Source organism: Pseudorasbora parva, chromosome 19, assembly GCF_024679245.1.
Source record: "Pseudorasbora parva isolate DD20220531a chromosome 19, ASM2467924v1, whole genome shotgun sequence".
In the NCBI taxonomy this organism is placed as follows: Eukaryota; Metazoa; Chordata; class Actinopteri; order Cypriniformes; family Gobionidae; genus Pseudorasbora; species Pseudorasbora parva.
The window spans coordinates 18,246,630-18,255,094 of NC_090190.1; the positions used below are offsets into that span (position 1 = coordinate 18,246,630).

Here is an 8,465-nt window from a genome sequence, read left to right on the forward strand (position 1 = left end):
AATCGGGTATATTATACTTTTATTTGGTCATTAAGCAAGATGGTGAGAAAGATTCGCCTTCACGATCGCGGAACTGCAAGAACCGTCAGACTCAGCTGAAGAATAAAATCCGTTTTACGCGTCTGTGGAGTAGGCCTACGATCAGAAAGAGGCTCGTGCCGATAACACGAAAGCTGATTGGCTGCAATATAAGTGGCATGCTTGTCTAATTTGTAGTTGTAATAGAGCGAACAATAGCTGGTCTAGCGAAAGAAAGAACTACAAACACCACGGAAAAAAACACACACACAAACACGTGCTGCGGGAGGCGAGAGCATTTCAATGAGGTAGCGTTACATGGAAGTAGGAAAATTAAGACCTGTTTAACATTATTTAGGACCTAGAACGCAATGCTTCCGCGAATGTAAGACTTTTTAAGGCCTTATATTTTGATTTTGAAATTTAAGACTTTTAAGACTTTTTAAGACTCCGTGGGGACCCTGTATCTTTGTATCTTACTCACCCCTAAATGGTACCTTTTCAGTTTTGTACCAGCAATGTAGCTTTTTTCTGACAGCGTGTGCATGTGAGTCATACTGAAAACTACATTCAAAAATAGTCTCAAGATAACTGTTCATTTAACTGAGAGTTCCTCTTCTAGTTTACTGTAAGATCATTTGCCATCAGTAGGTGTTGTTTCAAAAAAGGAGATGTGGAGTGTACAGCCTCTCACCCATAACTTAAAGAACTTCCCATAAGTAGTACCTTTAAAGACAAGTTTTGAAACCTACTGATATTTATGAATCAACATAATTGGCTATCTAATGTGATATTTTTCTGTTACATTTAATTCTGCTCCAAAGAAACAAACAGCCTTTTTCATAAATACAAGCAAAATGTAAACTTGCTTATCATGAGCATTCTGTGATATCAAATACAAAAAAGTGGTAACAATTTACAGGTCTCATTTGTTAACATTAATGTATTAACTAACATGAACAAACAATGAGTATTACGTTTGTTAATCTTGGTCAATGCTATTAATTTATTAAGAATGACCAACTGTATTTTCATGTTAACTAAAGTAGTTAACTAATGAAACATTCTTGCAAAGTGTTACAGTCTAGCTATAGCAAACAATGCTAAAAACATCAATATAGACTTATTAGACTTATTCCTGACTGCATTAGGAATCCTTGCAATAATGTGAGATCCAATCAGAGACGTTTTCCAGTGGAAATTTATCCAGGTAAATACCTGAGGGCAAAAACCAGTAATGATCAAAGCAGGTCCCGGATTAGGGAGAATTTGACCTTTTAAAGAAGAGCAAAGAGTGGACACTAAAGTCCAGTGTCAAACACGATGAAGCACAGACTTTTGAAGTTGACTGATGGCCCCATGGGGCAAAAAGGTTTTTTTCTGAGTTCTTAAATCTCAGCCGCACGTAGACAGATAAAAGGCAAGAGAGAAAAAGAAAACCAAAGGGAGGGTGGGTCGTCACTAATGGGGTGAAAATAAAATGATCTCTCTGCCTGGCAAATTCTGTGTCTGTTTTACACAACTCTATGAAGCTTAAAGGGATAAATGGTGGCATAGGGTTTAACACTCATCTAACCTAGGGATTAGTATCAAAACGTCTCTGTCTCTGACCTAAAATATATACATTAAGGGCATGTACATTTAAATGGCAACAACGTACTAAAAACTGAAAAAAAATTCCATAGCTTTTTGCATACAGATCACAACATTGTCAAAACGTTTAGTACAATACAAATGTTCTCATTCACATGGCTCAGCAAAGACTACAAATGCTTTATTATGCTGCCAGCCAAGAAGTTGGTGATGTGACTTTGTAAAACAGAAAAACTACAGACCTATTTTGTGTTTGCAATGACATTTTTTGTGGGCACATACCTGGTTGCAGAAAATTACAGTTCTGCCAAAGCAATCTGTAGAAGTCACGGAATAAAAGACCCCTCAAAAAGTGTTTATATCCCACAATTCTGACTTGTTTTATATATTATATATATATTATATATATATATATATATATATATATATATATATATATATATATATATATATATATATATATATATATAATGTTAGCTTTTAATCAACAAATCAAAGCCAGACCTACCAAATGTCTATCTAGGAGGCATCTCATGAAGCCTATCAAGAAAATGTTGGGATCCCATTTCCCTCCAAAATCAAACAGAAAACGTATTTTACATAAAGAAACCGAAGCCTATTTTTCAGACTTTGTTTGCACTGTGACACTTTTAGGACAATTTACAATTTTACACAAATTTAAAGGGGGGGGGGGGGGGGGGGTGAAACACTCAGTTTCAGTCAGTGTCATGTCAATCTTGAGTACCTATAGAGTAGCATTGCATCCTGCATATCTCTGAAAAAGTCTTTATTTTTTTTATAATTATATAAGAAAGATGCGCTGTTCCGAGTCTTTCCGAAAAAAGCAGAGCGGGTGGGGTCGTATCGTGTGAGCGGAGCTAAATAATGACGTGTGCGCGCTGCTGCTATTGTGTTGAGTCGAGTGCGTCGTAAAGCTGCGTCATCCCTAACAGCGGGAAAAAACTTTATTCAAAATAAAAATATGGCTTTTAATCAGATACAGCCATACATCTATGATCCGGAATCAGACCCAGAGGCTGCAGTTGAACAGGAGCAGCAGCAAAAACGACTAGAGCAGGACGTCTCTATGTGGTACAAGTTATACACTAACTATATAATATGCTTAGCGGCTTGTGTTATTTACATATTTATACTTGAATTATATCGTCGTATTTTTGTCTTTGAAGGTGTACATGTGGGAAGTGCAGTTGTGCACGTGTGTGTGTGTTTACGCGTGGTTTGTGTAGACGTTAGTAAGCGGACTGGTTTTGCACGGTAGGTTAAGTTAGTGTTTACATAGAAAGACACGGAATGGTAGCGCATTTGAATGAAGAAGCGTGCTTATTTAGTTCAACATATTTCCCCACTCTTTGTGTATTGTTGTTTGGAGTGCTTTTACAATACACAAACATAAAGTTACACAAACATAAAGTTACACATATAGTGGCCAGCTAAACAAATGTACACGCACTACACATCGCATGCTCCATTGATCAACTAACTATACGTGATCATGTTTGGGCTACTTGATGAGCATAGGCAAAAACACAGACATTTGAAGCAGTCTCACTCACCGCCTGCGGTTCTAACGTTGGGACCTTTATCGTTGGGACTGCTCCATCCTTCAGCATTAGGCGATCGGAAAATCCGGCGTCGAGCTGGGCCTTGTTTATGAAACAGTCGGCACCGAAATGCAGCGAACAGATATAAACATTCGCGCAACTCAGTTGCTGATCCGGAAAAGCAAATTACATCCACTGTTGCCTTAACGCTTAACAGTGTAAAAAGATCAGTATGCATGAAACAGCATTTCACCCCCCCTTTAAGGTTAAATGTTCGTATTATATTGCACAAAAAAAGGCAAACCAGTATGAAGAGGGGAAACGGCATAAGCCTTACGTGAAGAGGAAGCGTAAAAATCCGCCTCCAGAAGAGCATTAAGTGATACCAGGAAAAACGATGGAAGCATTTGCATGCCAGCAGGTAACACATTTTGGTCAATGGAGGAAAAGAGATGAATCAGTAAAGGAGAAAAAAAATTGTTCTCCCTGTGAAAGCTTTCATTCCCATGTGCAGTTGCCATGACTACAGCTGATGTGATTACCAGGCAGCAGTGGAGTTATGAGGTGTGTGAGCCAGTGTGCGAATGCACTATAGTATAATGGTAGTTGTCATGTTAAGGAACAGTGTGAGAATGACACATTTTATTATTCCAGCAAATGGAAAAACAGCTGGTGATAATATGACATGCAGGCTGTGATGTAAGGTTTGTACTAACTAAGAGAGGAAAAATAAGAAATGCCATCACAATCTGCACAGTACAATGTCTTAAAGCCACAATATGTAATTTTTTGACACTAAAGGTTGTTTATTCAAAGGCGTAGCTTGATGACACCGGAAGACAGCCTTTCGTGTCTTCCTGTCATGAGTATGTGGGGTAATGCAGCTCAGTTTTATCATATTAGATACATTTAGGTGTGCTGAAAGTTGTGTTATAATGCTACTCTGTGCATTCGCTCGGTGGCTACTATAATACACTTCTTGCACACTGTGCAGTAAGATAGATTGATATGCACGGTAAAGAATGGTACTCACAATAAATCAAGAAAATGAGATTTAAACAATAATACTAACTGTGTTGAGCTCTATAACAATGATTAGTTTTCTGTAGATGAATGTATCCAAACAGTTGCTCACCTGTCTAATAAAACACATAATATAGTAAAGCATCTTTACTGTTTCCATGTTTTCTACAAAATAAAATGGAAATCGAGGGTAATGCGGGCCGGGAGTAAAGTCATTGATAGGCAACGCACAGACACAGTCCATGTCCTGGTTAAAATTGCTTATTTCTCTGGATATAAACAGTCTCGGAAACATTTGGGATAATGTAAGTACACAAGTCAAAAATATTGCTCTAGTGTTTATTTTGTGGATATTTTAATCGAAAAAAATCTTACATATTGTGGCTTTAAGGGATAGTTCACTGTTACAGACATTTTCCAAAATATCTTCTTTTGTTTTCAGCAGAATAAATAAATTTACATAGGTTTGGAACTAATTGACCTTGAGTAAATGATGACAGATCACTAACAGGTATATTCACATAATAATAATAATAATAATAATAATAATAATAATAATAATATATATTACAATACATTGTTTGTAAACTTCTGTATCCAAATTATAAGAACTGTCTTTCAACAACTGGTAATCCAACATTCACAGGTTAGATACTGTAGTTTAAAACTGTACATTGAACTGAATTAGTATACAAGTGTGCATTACTGCACTTCACTGCAGGTCCAACGAAAACACGGCCTGATATTCAGAAGTAACGTTAGGGTTCGCAAACAGCTGATACAGGGTTCTAAAAACGAAACGTGAATTCAGAATGCCTTTCAAAACAAACATGATCATGTGCTGTTGCATATCTGATGTAGGCTCCTGTTAAGACCTGAACAACGGTTAAAGAAAGCACTTCATACAAGTCTTTGCAATCACAGAAATGTTCAAAGTTACAACAGAACAACCAAAACAACCAGGCAAAAACACATCCTGGTAAAACACAGACATACAGGGTGAAAAGCACGTGTTTCTTTTCTAGGTCTCTAGCGATATATCTTTTTTTTTTTTTTTTGCAAAGTTACACTGTTACTAAACATGGGCTACTTCATTAACCCAACACAACAAGTCAATTATTTTGAATTAACTCAAAAGTTTACAATGTACAACTCAAAACAACATTTGCAATGATTTGGATTCAGGCTCACTATACCATCAATATATCACCCACAGTGTTGGGATTTGCCCGTGTCCTTTTCCTTCAATAGTCAAATATTGCATTTATTTCACTTATACGGCTCTGCAACGATTCAACTGTTGTAATACTCACATCAAAATGTGCTTCTCCGTGGTCTTTTAGCCTGCTCTCCGGTGTTGATATTAGTCTCCAGTCCGTGTTTATGACTGTTTCTGAATTACGAACAACCCACCAAACTGACGTTAGCTACTACCCGAAGTAATCTAAAATCTGAAGCATCTGAAGTCTGTGTTTGGTGACAGAATTCGCCTTATTTTTTCTAAAGTAGATTGTTCTCGTGCAAATGCTCGTCTCTCCCTATCTATTGTGTCCACGCTGTTGATAAGTAAACGCCGTTTTGCCCACGGGGAAGTAGATACAAGTCAACGACACTACACCGCTACATTATACAACGGCGCCACCTGGCCTTGAGACACGGGATAACAACACAACACATAAGTTTACAAATCAAGGCTACAAAAGGCTTTCGCATGAATGCCATAGCTAGAAGAACCATTTTGTGGTTTCTTAATACAAGAAAGATTTTAAAAATGAAAGAAACTCTTAAAAATAAAGGTTGGAGAGAAAATGCAAACATTGCAAAAGGATTCCAAAGACGAATCATTTTGGGTTCCCCGAAGAACCTGCTTAAAAGAACCATTATTTTTCCTAGTGTGGAGAACATTTTAATCATCTAAAGCACCTTTTTCACTATAAAGAGCGATTTGTGCAATAGAAAGTTTTCATATGTGCGCCACATATGCCAATAAAGAATCTTTTGTATAACCGTTTGCATGTAGAAAGGTTCCATGGATGTTAAAAGTTCTTCATGAAACCAGAGATGCCCATAAATAACCTTTACCATTTTTAACATCTTCTGTCCCACTGTCCTTGTATGAGGACAATATTTTAGTGAATTTCTGAAATTACAGTTTTATGTCCTGTAAAGAGCACATTTAGGGCTTTCAGAGACACAATTTGTTTTGAGGTTTCACCTGGACAACTTCTTCTTGGTCTTTAAAAATGATTGAATGATCAAATTAAGCGCTCTTATGGATTTTTAAAAATATTTTACATTTACATTTATGCACTTAGCAGACGCTTTTATCCAAAGCGACTTACAACTCAGGAGTACAGGAAGGGACCCGTCAAGAAGAGGCAAAGAAACACAAAAAGTGCCCCAAATACCAAGATTTGTACACTAGCAAAAACCAGAAAAAGGGAAGAAGAAAAGAGAAATAGAGGGGAGAGAGAGTTTTTTTTTTAAATGTAAGATTAAGTGCTCATGGAAGAGAGGAGTTTTTACCTGTCTTTTGAATGAAGCGAGTGATTCTGTCGTGTGTATGGAGGACGGAAGATCGTTCTACCAACGATCGTTCCACCAACCAGGAACAATGAAAGAAAAAGTTCTGGAGAGGGATTTCATGCCTCTCTGTGATGGTACCACAAGCCTTCGCTCACTAGCTGAGCGAAGTCTTCTGGTGGGGGTGTAGACTCGTAGGAGTGAGTCGAAGTATGCGGCTGCTGAGCTTGTGGAAGATCCATAAGCAAGAGTCAGAGCTTTGAATTTGATCCGGGCAGCGAGTGGTAGCCAATGCAGAGAGAAATATTTCAATGCAGGAGCAATCAAATATTTCAGTGCAGAGAGAAATAATAGACAACATTTGTCATATTTTGTAATTATCATTTAAATCGGACTCATTTTCAAACTGTCCTCAATAGAGGACACCAAGACTTAAAGCAGGTTTATCAGGAATTTTGTGAGACACAACAAGTGAATAGTAAGGGGAAAGACATATGTTATATCTTTCATAAAATAGTTGAGAATCATCTTTAAACAAAGTTTGGTTAAAAAAATACCAAAACCTGAAAATTGATTGGAGAAGGGGGAAAATCCCATTGTTTTTTCCTACATGTAATTTTATGGCTAACAATTAGCAGTCAAATTAATCTTAATCCTAGTTTTATTTTTAACTCCACACACTATTAAGCGGTATAACCCTTACAGTTCCTTAATAATAAAAAAATCTAATTATATTTTATATAATTATATAATAGTAGCCTATATTAACATGAGGGAGGGGTTTTCAGTCAGTTGTGAGGAGTCACCTGTTCATTTTTAATATAGGCTCAACTATGACATATGTCAACTATGAATATGGTTTCACCATATTCTGAACATTCCGATCAGGAATATGTCACGTATTAGCCAAACCAGTAAAGCCTATACGTGACAAGCTAGTTTACAAAGGCTTTACTGTGTGTGGATACTTGCCTAAGGCATTGTGCAATATGCTGTCAAAACATGCTTAGCCTAAAATGCAATAGCCTATAGAACCAACGGCAACTCAGAATAGGGAAACACGTTAGTTGATGTGCAATGATTCATGTAAAATCAGAGTCAACATGAATAATTGTAAATAGGCATAAAAAGGCCTATATTTTACCTATAAACATAAAATCATGCACTTACCTGACTTTTTCGAGGCAACAAATTCGCGGTTCGAAATTCACTTGACCTCAGTTTTTCTTTTGCTTATCAAAGGGACAATAGCGTTCGCGGTCATCTATAGGCCTACTAAAACATTAGACACATGTGTTATCTCCGAGCAACACTAAAACTCACCTGAAAAGGTGAGAGTTGTCCTGTCACCGCACCTCTCCCGTATGTGCATCCAATGTGGATTTAAGCAGCCTAAATGCAGATCTCATTATTCACTTGAGAACCATGTTATTACTTTTACAGCTCTGAAATTCTGTACCGAATGGTAGCTATAGCTATTCTGCTTAAACAACACTTGGTGAGCAATTTATTCAGAAGCCTATGTTCAATAACCACATAATTTCTTTTCAGGCTTTTACCGATATAGGTCAGGAACGAGCACGACAGGGCAGCGCGGTAGTAGGCTAAGATTAGTAATATGAGCAAAGAAGATTTGGGGCTTAGCGCCGACCTCAAAACTGGCTTTTGGGCGCCAATGGTTTCTTGCTGTGTAACGCAAACGTGTAGAAATGTGTAGTGATTTTATATGTGGATTAATGCCTGAAA

The 8,465-nt window shown here is 37.3% G+C and overlaps 1 protein-coding gene across 5 annotated transcripts in view; it reads right to left on the reverse strand.

Annotated features, from left to right (window-relative positions):
• Window positions 1–8,181, reverse strand: part of sema4ab (sema domain, immunoglobulin domain (Ig), transmembrane domain (TM) and short cytoplasmic domain, (semaphorin) 4Ab) — a 50,899-nt gene extending 42,718 nt beyond the window's left edge. For 2 of the 5 annotated variants that reach the window (XM_067425730.1, XM_067425725.1), the window contains exon 1: window positions 5,510–5,794. The gene's annotated coding sequence lies outside the window, so the exon portion shown is untranslated. Of the gene's footprint in view, window positions 1–3,185; window positions 3,504–5,509; window positions 5,795–7,889; window positions 7,992–8,042 lie in introns of those variants that run through there. The other 3 variants (XM_067425728.1, XM_067425727.1, XM_067425726.1) reach the window with 3 other exon arrangements.
• Window positions 8,182–8,465: the final 284 nt, after the last annotated feature.